This window comes from Centropristis striata, chromosome 12, assembly GCF_030273125.1.
Source record: "Centropristis striata isolate RG_2023a ecotype Rhode Island chromosome 12, C.striata_1.0, whole genome shotgun sequence".
In the NCBI taxonomy this organism is placed as follows: domain Eukaryota; kingdom Metazoa; phylum Chordata; class Actinopteri; order Perciformes; family Serranidae; genus Centropristis; species Centropristis striata.
Genome location: NC_081528.1, coordinates 26,416,222 through 26,440,175, shown reverse-complemented (window position 1 = coordinate 26,440,175; position 23,954 = coordinate 26,416,222). Strand labels below are relative to the sequence as shown.

The window sequence follows — 23,954 nt, the reverse complement described above, 5'->3', positions numbered from 1 at the left end:
GTGCGAACCAGCCTGTGTTGTCACCAGTTTTGAGTGGAATCATTGTAATCAAGGAAATGACATCAGTTGAGGACGATGCACAATGCACAACGGAAGTAAACAGAAATATCAACATGGCGGATCACATCTTCTGTTCAGACTTTTATTTTATCCAAATAACAAACATGGACCAATTATTATTTAGACCACTTCATACTATTTTTCCCCCAGTTATTTCCCACTTGACTTTTCTGATGTTGCCTTCTCCATCATCTCTTCCCATCTAGTAGAATATGCCCTTTCCATGTTGGTGGTTTCCATAAGTGGATGTTTGATAAATAAGGGAGCTACAGGATGATTTATAAGCAAGTGAAGAAAAAAATATTTCTGTGATAATTTTAAAAAAATGTTTCTCAAATTTGCTTTTCACTTCATTTGTTTGTTGAATATAGCCCGAGGCTTCAGGCAGCTGCTGGTTATCTTTGCATTACTAACAGGGATTAAAGTTTTTTTCTGTCAGTTGGATTCCACAGAGGCCATGAATGAGTCAAAAAGGGACCATAATCACATTGTTGAAAAAATATATATGAATGATACATGACAGAACCAAGAACTTGGCTCCAGGTTACCAATAGGTGACCCAGATTTACCAATAGGTGACATTAAACAGCTGGGAAGTTAGACCTATATTCGGTACGGGTGCTGTGCTAGGTCAAAAAAGCAACTTACTGCTCAACAGCAATGACGGACTGCGCCCACTCTCTGCCCTTTACAACGTTTTCCAGGTAAGTAATTAAATAAAACCTATCCAGAACATAATGAAACTATACAGAAACGTTCTACTGTAAAGTTGTATAGTTGTCTTTATGGTTGTAATATGTTAAATGATGTTAAAAGTGAATTTAACGGCTCTCTAGAGGGCGTATACTGGAATTTGAACTGGAGTTTGCCACCGACTGGTAAATGTTTTTAGTTTTTGGTGTGCATATTCATATATTTAAGTCTTGTTTCTGCGTGAATTCAATGAGGGACAATCTGTTTCAAGTGTTTTAGTTAATACTGGTGGGGTTAACAGATAGTTGAAGTGATTTATTTACATAATTTACATTCTGCCAATTTATGAGCTTGCAACATTGGCAACAGCTGCGGGGATATCACTAAATTACCTGAGCATCGTCATATATATTTGCATATTACATCAACTTTAACAAATGTTAGCTCGGACCAGGCTCTGACCCAAACCCTACAGGCTGCCGTACCCCTCTCTCACCAGGTGAGACCGAGCAATGGCCCTAAATTTATATACTTTATTTGGCCACAAGCTCATTGCACGTTACATTAGCAGTGACAATTTTGAGTTTGAATACAGAGTTGTGTAAACATGTAGCTCATGTTTGTGTGGTTCCCCACACTGCCTGTTAGAAATACACAAGGGTCGGATGTCACTACCGTACGTTGAGTACATTTACTCAAGTACTGTACTTATATACAATTTTGATGTACTTGTTCTTTACTTGAGTATTTCCATTTTATGTAACTTTATACTTCTACTCCACTACATTTTGGGGCAAATATTGTACTTTTTACTCCACTACATTTAGCTGACAGCTTTAGTTACTTTTCAGATCGAAATTTAAAATGATCAATTTAAAGCGATTAGGCGTCTAAAAAAATAAAATTAAACCGTTTACAGCATTTTGAGTAGTTAAAATGAGCCATATCTTTACAAAATAAAAGCAGTGCTTACAAAAATGCATCAATAATAAGAATCATCCAATAATATGTTTGGAATATATAAAACAATCTGAGTGGGTCCATTCTGCATAACGAGTACTTTAACTTTTGATAATTTAAGTACATTTTGATGCTGATACTTTTGTACTTTTACTTAAGTAAGTTTTGAATGGGCTTTTACTTGTAGTAGAGTAATTTAATAGTGTTGTATTAGTACTTTTACTGAAGTAAGGGATATAAACTTTTTCCACCACTGGTAATACACACGTACCCAATTGAAGTATCCATGATCCCTTCTTTGGTAAGTCACATTGAATAAGTACTAGAAAAAAACGTACTATATTGTTTAAGAAAAGGCAGAAGATGTAAGGATTGAATGAAATATTCTGTTTTTGGGGGGAAGACAAGAGTCAAACAGAAAAATTGACACCTGCAGACACATATTTACAGTCAGGTGCATGGTGATTAGTGCAACAAATATTTCTGCAGAATATCTTGTAATAATAGCAACGACTTAGAATAGAGCTGAATGAGCTCTAAAGGCAGTGCATGGGTCACAGTGAGATGAACAATGCAATATATGTATTTGTATGTATTCCTGAAGTGTCTATTAGTTTGATCGATATGCAGACTCTGGCACTGAGGAGGAATATGACTTGGCCTGAAAAAGAATTTCAGTGAGATTATTATTATTTTTTTGCTTTAATCCCTGTACTTACCTTCACAGTTAATTACCTCCTCCAAGGAAGCTCGGTTTGTCTGTTTGACCGTTTGTCTTTTAGCAGGATTATGGAAAAACAACTGGCCCAATTTCTGAAGGTTGATACCACTCTCATGTCTGTTGACTAAATATGAACATATACCAAGATACATTTCATATTCACAATTACGTCAATTGATCTAAAAGTTAATACTATATTTCATATTTAGAAATGATCTTGCTTTCCATCAATTATTAATTAAAATGGGTTTCAACATGTGTAGCCATTGATTCATTTTCAAGTTAGAATTGGGTATAAATTGAGTGAGAGCAGACAAAGAAATTGTTTTAGATTTAACAGATTATTGATCAGTCTTCCCTTGAATACAAGTCGATTTAGAAGCTGAAGCGTTAAATCTATGAACACCCAACACTCTTGTGTTTGTTATTTAGTGGACAGAATGACAGTGGATCCCCCCTCAAGAAGCCCTGCGGGATCTTTCCTTGGCACTTGATACATTAGAGGCTCTTTCTGTGAGGCCTTTTGGCAAGATTATAATTGAAACCGCCAATAACAAAAACATTCAAATAACGTGACAGACCGTGCCCTGCTGCGGCGCATAGTGAGGCCTCTGCCACCTCTGGAGGAAGTCACACATTATAGATGAAAGTAGACTTTGATAAAGCCCAGCATAAAAGGAAAGCAACTGGATGATTACTGGTCGGATGGGCCTCCTTTCATGCATCACATGTCCAGGCAGATGAGTTGATGTTAATGGCGTCCTTCTAATCTAACCTAGGAAGAGATTATGAGACTATTCATTAGCGACTCCCAACAACGTTCAGCTGCCCCTAACACGTTATTCGCTAATTATTCAGTGGACATAATTCACTATGATCTGCTCCGGTTCTGTGAGACAGCCTTGGATGTTACACAGAGCAGGATTTTTTTTTTCTTTCTTTTTTTTTGTGCTTTTCCTCTGCTTTGCTGAGGCAAAGCTTTGTGTGTGTTTGATACGGTCAAGGACATAACACTCTAAAGTATTGAAGTTACTGAGCAATCTGAGATGGACGTACACAAGGAGGGTGTTTGCTTTCTGGCTATTTATGTTTAAAAACTGAATCACAAAATCTGTTGCTCAATGACCCTAATTGTTCTGTATGGCGTGCATGTGATTAGAGTGTTGTGGGGCTGTTTGTCTGCATGTCCTCGCAAGGTAATGAGGAAGCCATCTCCCTGTTTACCATGCAGCATTCTGCAGGCACAAAGGAAGACAGCAGCACAAAGGCCTTTAATAACGTCCTTAATATGGACCGCAGCAGGAGATTCAGCTCCTAATGCAAACCACGACCTTCTACTGAAGGAGAGATTTTCAAAGAACATGCTGCTGATGTGCAGATAGGATGATATCTCCCGTTTTTAAATGCACTATTTCTGTCTATGCATAGCTTGATCATATCCTGCATGATTTAATATGTGGTTCTTGTTTTAAAAAAAAGGGCTGCATCCCATGTGGTCTCATGAAAGCTGTTCAGAGTGCACAGGTGATACGAGGGGTTCAGCCACACACGTCAAATCCCCGCTGACCCTCTCGTGGCCTGTTGCTGAAGTCCGCCACGTTTTTTTTCATCATGATAACAAGCAGAGCGGGCTGAGACTCAGGGCCATCCCTCTGCACCAGACAGTCAGCTCACTCCCATCCCACTACAATGGAACTAGTATGTGGCCAAGGGCGTCTACGCCTTGATAAATATGCATCGATGCCTCAGAGAAGATGTAGTTATTTCCACCGTTTTGTGTGGGAGTGTAAATTTATGTGCGTAATCCCTGTGTACTATATCAATGCTCCTGGTCAAAATGAGAATGAATATTCACACATGCATGCACTTGCGCACACACGGCTGATCCTTTTAAAGTCAATAAACACAAATATAGTGGTATTACAGCACATAAACAGGATGCCGCTGATGATGCAACCTCTGAGCAGAGCCTGGATGAGCCAGGACACACATTTGTAATATGTACGCCTTCTGCAGATAAAAAAAACTTCTCTTATGAATTTAAATGTTCTTTACACTCGCAGGCGAAAAATGTCTCCTTCCTCTTTAAAGCAATAAAAACCACTGAATCCTTTCAACTTCTGATCATGCAAGGTTAAATGCTTTCTCTTTTTGAAGGAAACCATACAATCTGTTTTTTGAAAAGTCGTGACTCCGCTGATTTTGAAATTGTGAACTATGCCTTTGCTTATTTATTCTATTTTCCAGAAGACATTTATTATTTTGTGTAAGATGCCTCAAGCATAAAAGACCTGTAAGACTCTGAGACGTGATACTAAAAGGGAAAATTAGTGTTTAAAGTTGGGGCAGTTTTTTTAGGGGGAAAATTCTGTAAAAAGCATTTCAGCATATCGTAATTCACATGGTCTGAAAGAAAAACTGAACTAAAGCAGCTTCTCTTGGTTCTGTTTTCAGGCTTTAGTAAATCTAGCTCATGAAGTTGGTTGTTCAATTCAAATGGGGAAAAACTGATTAAATTTATTAAAAATTGCTTTTCCAGCATTGACAATAACTGTCCACACTGCAAAGGAAGATGGAAGATGAACTTTTATTTAAAAGAAAGTCTGACAATAAACAAAATAATAATGTTTCAATATTGGTGAAGCATTTCAGAGAAGGCGAGAAATTGTTGCTAATAGTAAGACCTGCTGATTGTAGGCAAAGGTTCATGGCTACAGCAAATTCAAATTCATGTTTGTGTATCTAGCCTTACTTAAATCACATTATCTCATCACAAAGAGATGATTCTCATAGAACTGCCACTATATATTGGCAATAGAAACAAAATCACAATCAGGGTTACTGTATGGAGTATGTGCATATGCCTGTACTTCTCTGATGGGAGGGGCAGGAGGGGCTGTATGGCTATCACAGGTTGAATCATCCACTCAGTCACACTCTCCATTTCTAAGATGAAAATCAGAGTCTCCACAAGTGATGTCATCAGGTGTCAGAGGTGAAGTGACACGGAATCTGTGGACATTTTTACTCTGCTGGCTGTGTACTGGAAGCAGTCCCCATGTCCCAGTAAAAATGACTGTAGCTGCTGTCAAGGAGTCCCACAGGAGTTGTTCCATTATTCACTGTCTACGGAGCAGCTCTGGGGTCTGTGCCTGGATGACATCATCATCACTACTGTCTGTCTCTCTGAGGTTCAGCCTAAGAAGAGAATCAATCAAATTTATAACCAATACTGCAGACATAACTTCTGCTTAAGAGATTTTCTATTGAAGGGTTTGGTCTAAAGGCTTTATATGTAACTATACTTTACTTTTCTTCATTATAATGTGTAAAAATGAAAATGATAATAATGTGTTATATTTTGTTCAGTCATGTGCTTACGTCATAAGAATTCCCTGAGAAAAACACAAATTTAATCAAGGTAACAGCAGGTTCTTTTGGGTGCTAGTCAATGACTTATGTCTTTTACTTCCTTTGTGCATGCACCAGGATATATAATTATATATTTTTTTAACTGGATGAAGGATTTTAAATGGTAAATGCACTTATAAGGCGCTTTTCCACTCCTTTGTGACCACTCAAAAGTGCTTTACACTACAGGCGCTCATTCATCCATCACACATATTCATACTGGTAGCCAAGGCTACCCTGCATGGTGCCACCTGCCACCATCAGGAATTCATTGGTACACTGATAAATGCAGCAGCATTGGAAGAAATTTGGGGTTCAGTACCTTGCCCAAGGTTACTTCGACATGTCGGCTGCCATGGTCGGGGATCAAACCACGAACTCCGGATCAGAGGGAGACCGCTCCACCAACTGAGCCACAGCCGCCCCGGATTAGTCATGGGATGTCTTGATCTTAAATGATTAGAGAAACAAGCTATGTCAAAGTCTTCTGAGAACACCCGACCACATATGTTGTTTATTCCTACTCTCGAAGCGACTCAGGACTGTTTTTCCAAATGAGCTACCCTACCACCAGCAGGATATTAGCACTTCCTCATACCTCAGCGTTCCTGGTCACAGTTTAAAACACAACGTTAACGTCAAAACTTGGCAGTGTGGTTCGGTTTAGACAACAGGCGACAGACAACTGCTTTATTCAGTGTTGTTAACCGTTTTAGTCACCTGGTTTGTTTATTTGGGAGAAGAGACTTGTGGAATATGCGTCTCCTGGTAAAAACTCCCTAAAAGATAAACACTGAAGGAATCCCAACTGAGGAAGCTGACTGTGATGATGGCATTGGTGGCTGAGACAACAATTCCCAACAATTCCTCTTTACTACGACACTAAACTCACTAAAGCATTGTTATGAGAGACCCCGAGCACCAGAAAATGACATATTGTGCATTTAAAGTATGTAAGCTGGTAAAAATTGACTTCCTACTACTGTGTTCATCTGTGTATGAATGAATTCCTGAAGGTGGCACCATATAGGGTAGCCTCGGCCAACAGTGTGAATGGATGAATGAGCGCTGTCTGTAGTGTTAAAGTGCTTTTAGTGAAGCAAAGACTAGAAAAGCGTCATACTAGTGCGGTCCATTTACCAGTTATCGTAAGTAGTCATTGTTATCATTGTCATATAGCCTATAATAAACCTTTCTAAAAGTTATGTGTGCCATTCGTGTTTATGTTACCGCAAAAATCCTGTCCTGTGGATTTGCTGAAAAGAAAACTATAAAACTGGATCAAATGCCTGCGGGCCCTGCATGATGAGGATGACACATGCGTTTGTTCCGTTCGTGTCCCGTCATTCAGTCATCTTTAAGACTTTTAGACATATTCACATGGATTAGTATGAACCTGCATGTATATTTTAGGACTGCTTGTTGAATCAAGCTCTCCACATATCAAACAGAGCTGACAAATCAGACCAAATGGCCTGTTCGTAGACTGTTTGGTCAGGCAGAGTGATGCTAATACAAAGATGGATACACACAGGTTACAACTGTCATAATCTTATTGGAGATTTCACACCGAGTGTCAGAGCTGGTGAGCATCAAAGTCTGAAATTTCAGCATTTACATTCTGCTCTCAACTCCTTGCAGCCTTTACTTTTACATGAGCTTGAATGCCAGTCACCTCCTGTAGATTCATTTTGACTGTGTTATGGAGAATCTGCTCATTTTTCACATTCAATTCAGCTTATCTTTTTTTTTTTTTTTTAGCTGCCCAGCATGGAAAACCTCATTTTATTACTATATTGTAAAACATTTTATCACCATGCTAAGCCTGTCAGTATATGCTCCTGCCATTCTGTGAAGGCGTTTAGTCCATGTACTTACCTTGACATTAACTCTATTCATAATTTCCCTGAATTGAAAAGTCAGTCAGACTATTTTTCAGTAGTTTTTATTGCATCTACAACATTTGACTCAATCTCAACAGAACTTTCATTATTATTTTGATGGCATGAACAGCCGTTCATGCCATCAAAATAATAATGAAAGTTCTGAAATTAATATTTATAGACAAATAAAATAAAAGTTGAATTTTCCCCTTGTGGAATTAATCAAGTGGTGTCCCCGGTTTTCTGAAATGTTCTGCTTAATATGTAAATGAGGCATTTTCTAGTTCTAATTTTTTGTGAATTTAGGAGATATCTTCAGACAAATTGTGACAAAATGTAGTAAAAATCTGAAAGTGTATTTTGTATGTTTTCTTTATCATTTTTTTGTTTTGCCGTGTACTGCAGTGAGCTTTTGTTTCAAACTTTTGTTATTGCTACAGCACCTAAAATCCTGAAACGCTTAACATTTATTTCCTATAATATATAACAAGTACAGGCAATATATTGATGTACTTTGTCATTGATGTCTTACACGGGAGCTCCTGTTTTACAGTGTAACAATAAACATACAACAGAAATCCTGCAAAGCCAAATAGGAGTGAAAGAGAAACATGAAAACACAATTACTTCCTTTAATTTGTCTATGTAAAGGATTTGGACCTGTAACGCTTCCAGCTGTGATAGACAGCTGTTTGAGCGTAACATTAAGACATGTTAGTGATGCTGTTATTCTGAAATACAGACTTGCAAACAATGTGTCACTCTTTGTTTACACATGATATGGTATTTTATTCACATTATAATATTTGTAAAAATTCCATTACTATACTATAAACAGCTGTCAACGTGGAATTTTTATTTTGTGTTTGATTGTTTATGTGTTGGAAGGAGAGACAGTTATAGATTATTTATTTAGCATAAACACTTTGGTAACAATTTCTATAAAGACCACAACTAAAGTGCACTAGAGCATTTATAGTATAGATATAATTATACATTGATACACTATATTCATATATTTACCAGTCATATAACATTATATATATATATATATATATATATATATATATATACACACATTATAATGATGATACACACCTCAAGAATCAACTGTGGTAAGGATTTATATTATGCTGTAGTAGTCCATGCAGCATCATAAGTTATTTATGCATATAATACTGCATGCTTTATCATAACATTCATTGTTGGTGGTGAGTAAAGTGTAATGTGTTTTCATGCTTTTGCAGGATGCTGGTGCTGTCGGCGGAGGCGGTCAGCGATGGAGACCGCATCGAACTTGAGGAAAATGTATGTTAGTGCCACACAGACTGTTTGATTGTTTCCTTATGTCAAAAGAGACTAAGGCATCTTTTATCCAGTGGGTATTAGAAGGGGAGGACTCTGATTTTAAGGTATTTTGAATGTATCAACAAATGGTAATAATTTGGAGTAGGGTTTGTCTTGCATTTTATTTATTCCAAGCTTGCAGGTCGTAAAGTACAAAGGCAGATTACATGTGTTTACTGTAGTCATGAAGCACTATCAAATGTATCATATTTCACTATGAATGTCCTCATAATACGTGATAGATGTGGTCCTCATAGACAGTATAACCAACACTTTTTATTCTAAGAAAATTCCCTTAATGCATTTTGTGTCTGATAAGTTAAAGATGTATTGCAATGACTTTTTCTCACGCCTGATGAAAAAGTTAATGAAAATGATTGAACCTTTTAAAAGTTGTACTTCGAACAGCAGGCATATTTAAGTCTTTCTCTTCAGTTTCTTACATTGAAATGTCTTTATTTTACTTGAATTTTAAAGAAAGTATTTGCTTTATAGCTAAATTAACTCATGAGGATAATAATTACTTATATATAATACTGTATTGTACAATATTTATGATTATAGCAGACAAACATGACGGGCAGAGGATTAACTTTGATGGTCAATGCGTTATTATACAGCTGATGAATGGATCTTCACATAAGCAAACCAATTAAACCCTTACCTCAAACTTTTGAACACAAATATCCATTATAACATGTAATAAGTGTTCATTTGTATAGTTGAGCCTATATTTTCATATTACAGTCATCACTCTGCAGTAGTGATTTACCTCTATTTACTTTAGAGAGGTGAAGAAACTGTAATTATCACAGCATAAAAATGTTTTTAGATTTCAGTTTTGTTATCAACTCGCTGTGACTTCTTTAAAAAACGATGTAAGCCAATTTGTCTCCTCCATACAAACTGATGGCTGCAGCTGAAAAGGTATTTTAAGCGACAAGGATATAATTTCTGTTACTATGGAATCACTATTGAGTTCATTAGCATCATGTCTTGTACTTTGCATAGAAACATGGCTCATGAAATTAATGTTACACATGTATTACCAAGGTAATTTGCTCTCTGTGTGTGTGTGTTTAAGAGAGTTATAGAAAGATACTGCAAATCAGACCAGTGTGCATGTTTTGTGTGCGGGAACACAGAGATCAAGTTCAATAACAAAGAGTTCAATAAAAAGTCTGTCTTTACATGTGCCATCAGTAATAATGTGTGACCGAGCTGCAGTGGAAGGACAGATTTTGTCTCTGTTTTTGGAGGCCATTACAGCTCAATTGTGAATTCGCACAACAGGAAATCAACTGTTTAGTTGGAATAAATTGTTTATTTTAGTGTTTCTGTTCCATTGGACATTACTGCACATTTAGATTACAGACTTTCACATCAGTGGAGCCGGAAACTGAAGAGCCTTAAGATGTCTAAAGAAAGACTTTTAAAGCTAGTGGACCTGAAATAATGCTGTAACGAAGTCTGTTAATTGATAAGTTGATCAACCAATAATTAATCTGAAACAATTTAGATAATTGATCAATACTTTAATAATATTTTAATCAAAGATGCAGAAGACTTACCGGCACCAGTTTCTCACATGTGACATCAATCATTGTACTTTTACCTGTTGGTCGACTTTATATACTGGAAAACTGATCTGCATACTTATATATATTACATTTATCTTCACTGTGTATTTTCCTGATTGTGTGTTTTTCTGTAATGATTTACAGTGTCTGTTTGCTTGTTTCGTTCTTTCTCTATTTCTTTTGATATATATATATATGTGTATATATATACGTATATATGTATATATATATATATATATATATATATATATGTGTATATATATGTATATATGTATGTATATATATATATATATATGTGTGTGTGTGTATATATATATATATGTATATATATATATATATATATATATATATATATATATATATATATATATATATACACACACCGTATAACAATTTTTTAAAATAAAGAAGCATATACATTTTGGTTTCTATGGACTATTTTAATCTCCCCACATACACACTCCTTGCACTATCTATTTTTACATGGTGATAATAAAGTATCCCTCTATCTAACTGAATTTCTCTGGGTTTTAGACTGCAGGTTAGTACAACAAACATTTTATATGTCACTATGGGCTTTTGGAAAATGTAATTTAAAAAGAAATGTAATTTTACCGTTTGCTGACATTTTAAACCAAAAAATTAGTTGGTTAATGGATAAAATAATGGTCAGATAAATGAATTATAAATATCATAGCTAGTTGCAGTTGTAACTAATACCATATATTTAATAAGAATCAGTATCACAAGTTCAAAGAGCCCAAAATAACATCTTCCGATGTCTTGTTTTCTCTGAACCATAGTCCAAAACATATTCAATGCACAGTGATATTAAACAGAGAAAATAAGCAAGTTTGGGTACACACTGGCATGTTTACAGTACATCATGTAGCTGCACAGTGAGCTCTCATATGACACTGAGCATAACTGCAGGAAATGTGACATGATCAACTATGTTTGGCCTGAAATTGTATATTATATTATAGTTATTGAAATCTATTTAATCGATTAATAACTGATTTCTTGCTCTTTCTTTCCTCTTTTTTTGCTTCAGTTTGCAGATCTCATGTCGAAAGAGAGACACACACAGACAGAGAGAGGTGGAGAGAGAGAGAGACTCAAGTCTATCCAAATATTGCTTCCAGTCCGGTAAGTGTTATGAGTGGGCCTATCATCCAGCATAGGCATACATGAGTAGCCTATTCATTATTCATGTCATTGCAGTTGCCCTGTTATGATACAGTCCTATTTGGAGTGGGCTACCTGATTTGCTCAGCGCGTCCGTCAAAGCAGTGCGTGGCCCTGCGTCGGCTGGCTGTGCGCGCTCATAGGTCGGACCGAGAAGAATCGGAGGGGGAGCAGGCAAAGTGCGCGCCTACGAGACTGCGCGCCGCAAGGAGGGGGAGAGGTCCAGCTGCAAAAAAAAGGAAGAAAAAAATACGCCGTGACAATGGCAACATCAAGCATCTCGTAAAAGGTAGATAACAGGCGAGGGGGCGCCGCGAATCGGGAGTTTGAGAGGCGACGGCCCCTGTTTGTCCTGAGAAAAGCGGCGATATTAGGACATGCTGGCTGCCCTATAGCGCGTTTCCTGGAATACGAATTCTTCCGTAATTGAAAATGGAGCGGCGGGGGAGAGGAGAGTCGCGCTGTCTCCATCATTGAGAGGCGCGTCCACCTGCTATTACTGGAGGCCCGGGCTACTGCTGCTGGTGGTGGCGGGGAGGGTGGGGGGGAACATGCAGGGGAAGTGTTTGCATTTCGGGGGAAAGACGCATCTCTGATACTGTCCAAAGCAGCTGAGAAGGATCCCATTGCGACGGGGGAAAAACGCAGTTTGGGCGCATACGCTCTGGAGGTAGGCAGTGAAAACGTTATTATGCTGCTATTCAGCGTGTGCTGTGTGTATTTGAATAGGGAGCGAGCTCTATTAGGTATGCACATGACAGCTTGATTTATACACACACTGATTTATATCCCTGCTTTGCCTGATTTGGTCTGATCGGACATTTTATTCAAAGGGAGAACACACCAAGCATGCGGTGTAGTAGCTGCCCTACCTCCTTGGGACAGCTGTCGTAGCCTACATTCATTCGTCTCTGCTCCATCGATTACCCATTCCCTGCGAAAAATACCCCCACTTATTTAAAGCACAGGCACTGACCTATTCGCTTTAGGCTCAGAAATCCAACACAAATACAGATACCACGTGTGGTTGTTCATATTGAAGCCTTGCACTGTTTGTGTGTTTTGAAGGCAAACAGTGGCCTGTGGACGTCATTTTGAATCAACGCTATGCATCCCGAGCAGTGCTGCCCCAAAATGAATAAGAGATGGATAAAGGGGGAATAATCTATAGTCCAAACTAATGAATGATTCATGAATGGGCTATTGAAACCCAATGGGATAACACATCATCTTAGAGCTAGGCCCCTCCACTGCGATAATAAATGATTCATAAACGGTTTATAAGCACAAATTCCTAAAATTGGCCTTAACACCGTGATGGCAGAGCACACACAGGTGCACTAAGGCATGTGTGAATGCCTGCACTGTCGGGTCACTAGATCAGTAGCTTACTGTGTCTGTGCTCCCCTTTAAGGATGCCTCATGACAGATGTTTACTGGATGTCCCAGTCAGCCACACTGCCAGATAGACAAGGAAGAGAATAATGAGCTGCAGCCCATAATAACAGCCTCTGTGCTGTGTTTTTTGTGTGTGGAGGTGTTAGAATCAGTTGTTAACTTTGTTTCAAATAGGGTTTTAATTGGATTAAATTTTAACGAGCTAGAAATTTCCCTGGCTGATGTTTATTGGAAAGCCTTGTAAGAGGGGATTTTCAAATTAGAAGTTGGGTGAATTTATCGCCACAATTAATGATCTGCACTGCACAGTTATTGACCCGACATGACTTGGTTTGATTTATGTTTTGGAGCTTTTATTAGCCTATTTGTCAGGGTGTTGTTGACTTTATCCAGCATGCATTGTTCGAAGACTTCAGAAATGAAATGTAATGTTAAACTGATGGGCAGCCTGTCACTGGCCTGTCCTTCTCTAATGTGAAGACAGCAGTGGAAAGCAGATGGAAGGCCATGCATTGATTGAGTCAAAGAGAGCCTTTAAGAGGGCCAAATTGAGATGACACGTTGATGTGGGTGTCATTAACATACATGATAATGTGTGCCGTCATTGGGCCTGAGGCTACGTGACGCGTGGAAGGGAGAGCGCCTCCTCGCTCTGGACGCTGGTTTGGAGATCACAGATGCGGAAACTATCATGAGCCATCATATCAAACTGTGTCTTCATTCTGTGACGTGCCACCAAGGTTTTTCTGAACAGCATTTACCATTCACATCACCTCCTGGTCAGTCTCATTGCTTTCACTCATTCTCCATTCACTTTCAGATTGGGTGAGAAATTGAGCCCAATGACACATTTCCACACCGTGGCTCTGTTCCACAGTAGCAAGGACAGCGCTGGAAGGTTTTCCGAAAATGTGTTTAAAATGCTATCCGAGCGTTATGTTGCAGCAATAAAAACCAGCAGCTTGTGTACATAGTCTCTTATCTTCCCCTACCCATGTGTGCTCTGTGGCTTCTCCTCTGCTTCAGCCTTAGGCACATGTGATGGGCCTCTACTATCATGGCAGTTGAATGGGAGAGAGTCTCAATTATACAGACTGAACTGATCCTCATCAGTCATCCCTCTTCTTACCAGTTGACGTGTTATTGTTCATGTATGAGGAACATGTTTCAAGTATTTTACACCTTGCATGTTGTAATAACAATATAACATATTCTCAAAAACAGGTTTGATTTATTACGAAAGCCTATGCAACGCAGTTTGTATGATATCCTTTGAAATAACAGTGTTCTAAAGACGTGACCGTAGGGCTGGGCCGTGTGTTGATAATGGATATGGTGATATGAGACGAGATATCATCTTAGACTTTTAATCATAATATTGTACCTGGCTTTAAAGGCCACATTACCAGAAAGTAATGTCATTTTCTTCTAGCCATTCTATAATCTATTAAGTATTTGTTCCAAAATATGATGATGATGGTTGATTTTTTCTGTGTAACCTAGCCCGAGGTGAAGGCGGCTGTTTTAGATTAGATTGATAATGTTGTGACATGGAAATACTTGCTGTTGTAGGCAACAAAACCACTTGTTTAAATTTAGGAAAAAAGAACTGGGTTAGACTTAAAATAACTACTTACTACTAGAGCCCGACCAATATATTGGTTGACCCATATTATCGGCCGATATTGGCCTATCAAAAGCATATCGGTATCTGTTGTTGTCGGTATATATAGTGTCTGATTTGTTTGATATTTATTTATTTTTTATCTTCTCATTTAACATTTCTAGAATTGGTTGAGAGTGTAATATTGTATGCAGGATGTATAATAATAAATATTCTTAAGTTAAGTTGATTAAGTTATTAGTTTTAGAAAGCAGCCTCCTGAGTACCTTTCCATAGTCTTATAGGTGCAAAACTGCATTTTGCATTGCAGCTCAAAAATTCACAATATCCGCTGCCCTATTGGACGTTGGTTAAATTTTCAGAATCAGAAATAACATTTGTAAAATCTGTATTGATCCCATAGCGGTCAGGCTCTACTCTTTACGTTGGGGACATAGAATGTGAGTAAAGGAGTTTCCAATAGGACACGAACACTGGTCTCCTTGGTCGAACTCCTGGGTTTGAGCTGAGGTCTATCCACCTCCCCTCCACCTGTCCTTAATGTGTCCCCGGCCTGTATGCTTCATAAACGGACACAATATAGTGTGATAGCTATAACATTTTTTACATTACTTTCTATCGAGATAACTACAAACTGTTCATGAGAACAGCCTGCACTATAAGGCATGATGAAGGAAAAGGATGCAACACGTTAGTATTGCATTTGTTAATTCTATGATTGATCATTTTTTAGTGACGAGGCATGGCCTAATAGCTTGCACTACAAGTTCTGACTTGTACAAATGGCAGAATACAGGCGAGAACATTTCGTTACAGAAAGGGCTTTCCCTGCCTATATGGAGCCCCGCTGTGTTTTGTGTCTGGAACTCTGCAGTTTTCTCTGCACATTGTATCTCTACAGTATGGAAGTACCTTGGCTCCGTCCCAATCTATACAGAAGCACACTGAGCCCTTGAGGACTGACTGTATGTTTAAGCACACTGTGTTTATGTCGGGCCACTGTATGCAGAGGCCTGCTGCGTCGACCCCAGCCCTTCGTTTGGGCTGTGACATGCTGGCTGCGGCCCAGCGGAGGCAGTCTTTCTCTGTGCTGCTGCCGCGGCTCAGTTCTGTAATTAAAGGCAGAGGTAAGTCCAGGGGAGAAGGCTGGGCTCTGATTGCTTTTCATGGCCGCGAGGAGAGAGCTGCAGCGTGTCCTGAGGGACTGAGGCGCTGCTGAGCTCTTTGCTGCCTGCTCTGCCCCCGAGACGGGAGCTGTTCCAGGAAGACACACACATTTGTACTCACATGCTACTGGCATACTCATGCACACACGTAAACAAACACATCCCGCTGCACACACACACACACACACATACACAGTGGCTGAGAGAGGCAAAAATTACATCTGTAGCTGACAGGCAAACTGCGCTAATCTACTTTAAAGAATGCTCCGTTTTAGAAAATATGTGTCAGTACGAGGCGCGAGGCACTGAGGCAAAACTGTTACAGCGCAGTCATGTAATGAATTAAAAACAGTGCAATCAGAAAGACATTAAGGAGGTCTCCCTCCATTGGCTGATGGTCGGCATTGACAGAGCAGCTGATGTGTGATTGGGCTGAGTGTAGATGTGAGCAGAGGCTGCCTGTGGTTGTCTTGGACCAGAGCTCTGCAGGGGGAGCTGTGCCTCGCCACCCACCCCCAACCTCCCTCCATAGCAGCAGCCAAACCGACAAGGGCTGCTCTGCTCTCTGAGAGCCTGGCAAACATGGACTCACATATAGGACCTGGGTGGGCCCCAGCGCTTTTAGGGGAAAAATGGCCTCTCCTCTCCTCTTTCTCTGGATTCATTCATGACAGCCGGCTGGTTAAAGTACACCGAGGGTTTAAACCATCTCTCGCCTTACAAGTCCTATCAGAGAGATTCCAGTGGAAGGCAGAAGTATTTGAGGATAGGAAGTTAAAAAACAGAGAGACAGAAAAGCAGTTGGATGCAATTTAAATGCCAAGTCCAGGCACGTTTTCGCACCGTGTTCATGAATTAGTTCTGCCAGGATAATTAAAGTAATGCATCAGGATTTCTGCCATTAACAAATAAAAGTCCAATTAAACTGGGGTCTATTAAACCACTTTCCGCGTTGCCTACTTGATCTCAATATGTAGGCTGGTGGCCACTGGGACCATGAGCATGCACGCTTGACGTTCATAGCTCATTTCCTGCTTCCACATCAGACCCTTATATTGCAGATGGATAGATAATGTGAAATTTCCCCTGTTCTGCTCACAATCTCCCGGGCCCCCTTGTATTTCAACTCATGGGATTCTTGAAACAGATAGTGAGATGTGATGCTGGGAAATTTGAGAAGGAGCCGAAAGAGGTGGGGATTTTATGCAGTGGACACAGGTGCACTGACATGAATGGTGTGAAAGCGGCATATTCACAACATGACTTGGGAGGGAGGAAGCTATATGACGGGGCTGGATTTTAATTGGTTTCACACAGTGTGCTCCCATGTATTGTTCCCTTTGTAATGGCACACACAGTGGCAATAACAGCTCTGGTTTTTGTTATATAATAACCCTAATAGATTCATCGCCCCTTGTCTAATTTGACCATGTTATTTTTTTTTTAATTCCTCATGTTGGAGCCAGAGGAGCCACATATCCATGTTACTTTAGACATGTCAGCGTCCTGAATGCTGAAATAATAAGCCACCTTCATTAGCCTTATCTTTGATTTGTTGGACGGAAAAGGATGGAGGAGGGGGTGAGATGAAAAAAAGGGGTTGATGATGAGAAAGAGAGCAAAACATAGGGTAGGGTGTACTCTGTTAGAGGAGAAAACAGAGGAGCTGCAGAGGAGAGGGGGGATGGACGTGGTGGGAAGATTAGAGGAAGGGCTGGACAGACAGAGGGAGAGAGGGGACGGAAAAAAGGGAGAGACATAGTTACTGTTGGTGGTGGGGGTTCAGGGTGCGTCCTCCCAGCACAGCCAGTTGGAACAAACAAACGGTCGTGAGACAGACAGTGTTGTCTCTAATGGGAGAGAAGCTCGCTGTGCCCTGGATGTTTCCCTGCACCTTTCATTTTCTAAATGCTGTTTTGTCTGTTCACCACTTAACAAGCCACCAGTGCCTCAGAAAGGAACCACGCTTTATTTGCTGCTGTACATAATTACCAGCCATTCAAGACAGGCTTGTTTGCTACTCTAAACGATGTTGTGAATTTATGTACAAATAAGAGACAGGCTATATTTTGCCGTAAATCTCTTCACAGCGTACACATGTTGAGTGTTTAAAATGTATGGCACAACCAGCGTTTGGTCTAAGATTCTCTGTAATTCATTTCACTTTAATTGTGCTGCTGTTTGTGGAGACTGCGCCATTTGTGCCCTAATCAAACATTAGTGATAATTGAATCAAATAGCTATTTTATCATGCTGCAACAGCAGAATGACAAAAGCCTTTTGAGCAGATGCAATAGTCTTCCTGTCAGATACAGTCAGCTGACGGATAGCGCTTTACTTTCCATTTACCATAGCTGCACGCCAGAGGCAAAACACAATCCATGCACGACACATCTAAGCAGAAGTCAAATGAGAAATGTTTTTGAATATCTTAACACAGAGAATGTGAATTGAATTGCATACATGAATTTCAAGTTGGATTTGACCCTGATCTGTTGGATGATGTTGCTGATGATACAACAGCATGACTGCTATTCTACTACGGGTAATAATTATAATCATTCACAGCTAGTGGTCCTTGTCACAGGAGTGGGGCACAATGGAAATAATAATTAGGACTTCTCATTTCAGATGCATCCCAGAAGGGTGTATGAAGTGTGTGCTGTGGCTCTTTGACTTCTAGGATGTACAGCTGTGTGTATACTTGCCTGTTTCCCCGTGTGTGTTCGCTCCAGCACGCCCCTGTAACAGTTTTTGCTGGCTCTGGGTTTCCTTCAAGCTCTGTTATTTCTCACATTCAAGCACTCACGTTTTACAATATGACAGTGACCCAGTCTTTGCTGTCACACACAAATAGCCAATTGTAGCATAAAAATACACGAAGGGGCCACGACGTCCTGCTTCACATTCATCCTCAGCGTCGTACTGAAGCTCTGTCATGCGCAAATAGACATTTTTCAACTCGCCATCTCTCAGTGCTCTTCTAACCCATTTCCCCAAGTCATCATTCAGCGACACTGTCGGAATACAGCCCACATATATCACAGAGGAGCCAGTAAAATGCTCTTCAGAAGGAGTCAAATATGCATCTCAGCGTATCCGCCACTGATAAAAGAGCTAATTCATCATTTAGTCACACAAAGCCTCAGAGATTCTTTGTATTATCTTGTATACTGTTGGTATTCAGGAGATCTGGATTTTGCTGAATAATTTCCAGGCTTTCTGTATAATACCAAGTGTAGTATTTAGCCTTATTTACTTTCCAATTTATGTGTGTAATATTCATTTTTTCGGGGGGAAAAAAGAGGAAAGTAATGTTCTAGGTTCCAGTTAAGTAATGTTCTAGGTTTCCCATCTCCCCCTTCTAAACTTATGTCTAAGGTTTGGTTTTGAACCTTATTTAGAAATGACTTAGCTGTCAAGTACTGAAGGCGGCCACTGGATGCTTTGTCCGATCCTTCATGTTGCTTACTTAATTTATAATGTGAAAATTGCTAAATGTAGTTTTAACACATATTATTTGCAAGGATCTGATAATTTTTCTTGTTATTCTGTAATAAACAAAATATCTTCAAGTTAGATTTAGTCCAGCTTGAGACAAACATGAGCACTGCTGAATTTGACAAGTTTGACCTTGTTGTAATAGATAAAACTGAGAAATGAAGACACCACAAAATGCCCAAAACTAGTTCATCCAATGGCAACTTGAGGTGACCCCCATGTAAAAAAAAAAAAGTTTAGCATGTTTACAGCCTGGTACAAAAAAAGGCTTCGGTCTCTATAGCTAATCTCCCGTTCGTGACATCTGCACAGGGGATGATATTTATAACAGTCACCTGTTTAAATTATAATAATGCTTCATTTATGCATAATCATGGGGATGGCCGCTTGGAGTGACAGGCAGGCGCAATCACAGGCAGCCACCAGGTTTCATTTGGCCCGACTTAGCTCCACCCACGCGCTATCTATTTTCCCATTTTTATATTAGCAGTTAAGTTAGGGAAGTTAGGAGGAGTTCCACCATAATGGCTTTTTAGGAACCTATGGGTGATTTTACTACTTTCATGTTTTATACAGTCTATGGAAACTTTGTTAGTGGTACCATATCTCAGGTCCAAACAGTGCCTTACATGTGATGGCTACAGTATGAAAGCATGCCGCTGAAAGTACATACTCGCCCCTAATCCATTGTGTCCAGTGTGTGTCTCATATCCAGTGTGAGCGTTTCTTTTGCTGTTTCTATAACTGGTATGATACAGTGTTGTTCTGTCACTATGGGCTAAATACTTTGAGAGCATCACAACACCAGGTACTTTCCTTTTATATTCAAATGACGCTGTGTATAACCTGCTCCTTTGATATCTGTCTCTGAGGTGTGTATATATGCTTGCGTATAAGCTCGCCTTTTGCCTTTTGTGTGCACTATTTGGGATTTGCTTATGGTTTATTTATGCGTGTTATTCCATTGAGAGAAGTCTTTGTCAGGGGAGAGCCAGTGTACAGTCTGCATGCATACTTTATAGCCATATGATCTAATAGGTTTAAAACTCACTATCAAAGATGTATGCTGCTGCAGTGTTTTGGCTCCAGTGATGAGGCCTCTGGAGAGGTGGGGTAAGGTATCTATGTGCATAGTGTATGTGTGTGTGTGTGTGTGTGTGTGTGTTTGTGTGTAGGAATTATCTGTTTAAGGGGCAGCCGGTGCTTAGAGAAGCGATGTGTGCTGACTGCTAATCCCGAGTTGCATCGAGTCTACCTGGACTTAGTGAACTGACAGAGAATTAGAAATTCTACCCGCACAATGTAGTGTGGCGCATATTATAAACTGCACGTCTGCTTACTTAATGTCAGCTCTACAGTAACACTACCTTTGCCTCCAAAATGATCACCTCTGTACTTTTTCATTCTCAAGTTTGTTATCTTACTTTTCACAGTTAGGTTTCAGTGTCCTTAAGTAGCCGGGTAAGACAATCAGCTCACCTAACTAGCTACTACAATAAAGAAAAGCACTGTCATTGTTATGAAAAGGGCGGTCGGCTCTACAGAGTTTTCTGACCGCCAGTCTTAGCTTTTTGAATAGCAACCTAAAAATCAGGCTACGTTGTTGGTGCTACACTGAGTGAGTAGTAATGGGTAAGTGCTATTAATAATATGTACAATAGTCATCATGATTATAAACTGAATATAAAATGAATGTGGTGTTGGATGAACTGAAAACACACTGTGAAAAGGTCAAAGTTCTAAGATGAAAAAACCTTGGTAGCTGCCCTAAAGCATTCCCTACTTTTTTGTCCATTTTACTCTAAATGGGACCATAATTCACAAACTGCTCACAAAATCATGCTGTATTTAAGAAGACTTTTAGAAGACTAAACTATAAACTCATCTGGAAAATGTTTACTGAGGTAATGAATCAAATGATAAGGATTTTTTCTCACAGACTTCTATACATTCTGGGGCAAATTAAAAAAGAATGGATTGCGGCAGCTGATAGCTCCAAGAATAGCGCATCACTTGCAACAAATATCTGCCACGTCATAAGGACCTATTCACTGAAGATATTACATGAATGATATCATGACGCAAATATGCCCATAAAGTTTTGAAGCTGAGCGCAATTTGCCTCCTTTTTACACATGACTGCAAGTATCCAAGTGGCAGTATAAGTGTGCTAGAGGTTAAAGCGTGCGTTGTGAGGGGTGGGGCCCTGAATAACTCCCAGTGGCGGTTCTAGACCAGTTTTACTGTGGGGGCCAAGCAGGGGCCAGTGTTTAATCAGAGGGGCACATTAAAAAACGGCAAAGATGGTATTTAAGCATCCAAAACCTTTATTTTAGCTTATTTAAAAATCTCATTTAAGTATATTTGGAAGATACAAATACATTAATTGAAACAATGAGACTTACCAACAATAACAACTATTTTTGTACGACAATGACATTTCTCATTTTTGTGCACAATTACTTTTTTTTTTTTTGGAAAGTGTGGTACAGTGAGAATTATCTTTTTAAGCTTTTATTGTACAATTAAACTATTAAACAATGTACACATTCTGGGTTCATTTTGTGTACAATGAGATATTGTTTGAACAAAAAATAGGTAAGAATTGTTCTGTCGTTGATCGTTATAAATTGATCATTTTATTATTAATTTGACACAGGGGCCACAGCAGGGGCCAGGGGCTTCTTCACAGGGGCAGTGGCCTCTGTAGGCCCCTGTGTAGAACCGCCACTGATAACTCCCAATCTGACTTGGGCTGTTTTGTTTTTTTAATTGATCAGTCTCTGCTCATCTAACGGTAAAGATAAGTGTGTCTTCAGAGTTTTTGTACCAATTGTATGCATATTTCTTCATATAAATACATGCAAATAGCACCGAGATGCAGTTTGCTTGGCAGCGCAGTTAGGCGTTGTGCATGTGTATACGCCACATAAACCACACAATCCTTTTGAGACATCTATTTGCAGCCAGTAGAGTCGCCCCCTGCTGGTCATTAAAGAATACTGTTTTAAGTTACTCCTGCGTTGGGTTCACTTTTCAGGCCCAGGTGGCCACACTACATTTTGCAAGTATTGGAAAAACAAACACTTGTCTGTTTTTCTTCCTCTTTTACTTTTACAAACCTGCCTACAAATAGAAAGGCTCCATAGTGAAAGCAGTCTGCCAAGCAGTTGAAAATATGAATGTGTACGTACACATGTGCACATGCTTATTTGGCCCTTTGAGCTTGTGTGTTGGCATGGAACTTTGTTTTTGTGTATGCACGATTCAGTCCACATTCATATATTGATAAGATTTTTTTACCATACACTGTACAAAAATGATAACGAGTGAACACTGTTATTTGGATAACACACAGGGCGTACAAGGAACACATATTCAGAGGACAAAGGCACCATTGTGGAGAGAAAAGTAAAAAAAAAAAAAGATTGTAACAATTTACACTTTGACTCCATCTCTGGAGGCTTTAGGAAATGTTAATTTGAGTTCCCATTATAAAATGTATTTAAATCAGACTAAGAATTAATTCCATTATTCTTGGAGGCAGTTGGGGTTTCTGTATCCGTTGAGACGGTTTGCTGCTCCCTCCTGAGACCTGTGGGTTTTCCCATCACTTTTAAAATCAATTACCTTTCTACCTCCCTCGCCTCTCCAACACTCTCTAAGTACTCTCCTCATATTCTTCATTAGAAAACCCACCACTTCACCTATAGCTCACCATGAACACCTCAGCCGGAACTCCGTGTATTTTTAAGTGTTCATGCCACATATGAGAGCCTCTCTCTGATTTATTAATGTGTCTTACATATATCTGTTTTCCTGCGCGAATTGTTCTCAGTCGGCTTTTTCACAACACCTAGACAATGTCACTGCCTCAGATAAAAATAGGAAGACAATCTGTGGCTTGGTAAGACCTGTTAGCCCTATGTGACACTAAAGCCACAACAAAGACACTGCTGTACTGCTGCTGAGGAGCGGCTGCAGCCCTCGGGGAGAGATCATGTTATTCTCCCTTGTGCGCCATCTCACAAACATCTCACCGCACTAACTGAGGGGAATAAGCATGGATGGGCTTGACGGCTGCTTCCTATTTTAGTCATCGGCAGGTAGGCGGATGAGTTGAACTGCGGAGGATCTCTGTGCAGCGAAGTCTTCGTCTAATTAGTTTGTCTAATTATGTCTTTGTGCTGGAAATTTCTCAAATTAGTGGTATCGTGCAGAATGTGAGCATGCTCATTATGGTTGTCATGAGAATTGTTGCGGTGGTTGGAGAAGAGAAGAGAAAGAGAGAGGGAGAGTGTCATTGGAACCGAAAGCTCTCCACGGTCCAAATCCCTTTATCAAATACAAATATCTTGTAATGGGAGATGTAGCGCCCAGGTTCGTCCCAGGAATTCACAGGGAAAATGTTACTTTTGCCTG

General features: G+C 39.6%; 1 protein-coding gene across 3 annotated transcripts in view; it reads left to right on the top strand.

Annotated features, from left to right (window-relative positions):
* The first annotated feature begins 12,115 nt into the window (after window positions 1-12,115).
* Window positions 12,116-23,954, top strand: part of nexmifb (neurite extension and migration factor b) — a 58,773-nt gene continuing 46,934 nt past the window's right edge. For 2 of the 3 annotated variants that reach the window (XR_009395321.1, XM_059346137.1), the window contains exon 1: window positions 12,385-12,513. The gene's annotated coding sequence lies outside the window, so the exon portion shown is untranslated. Of the gene's footprint in view, window positions 12,133-12,384; window positions 12,514-23,954 lie in introns of those variants that run through there. The other variant, XM_059346138.1, reaches the window with a different exon arrangement.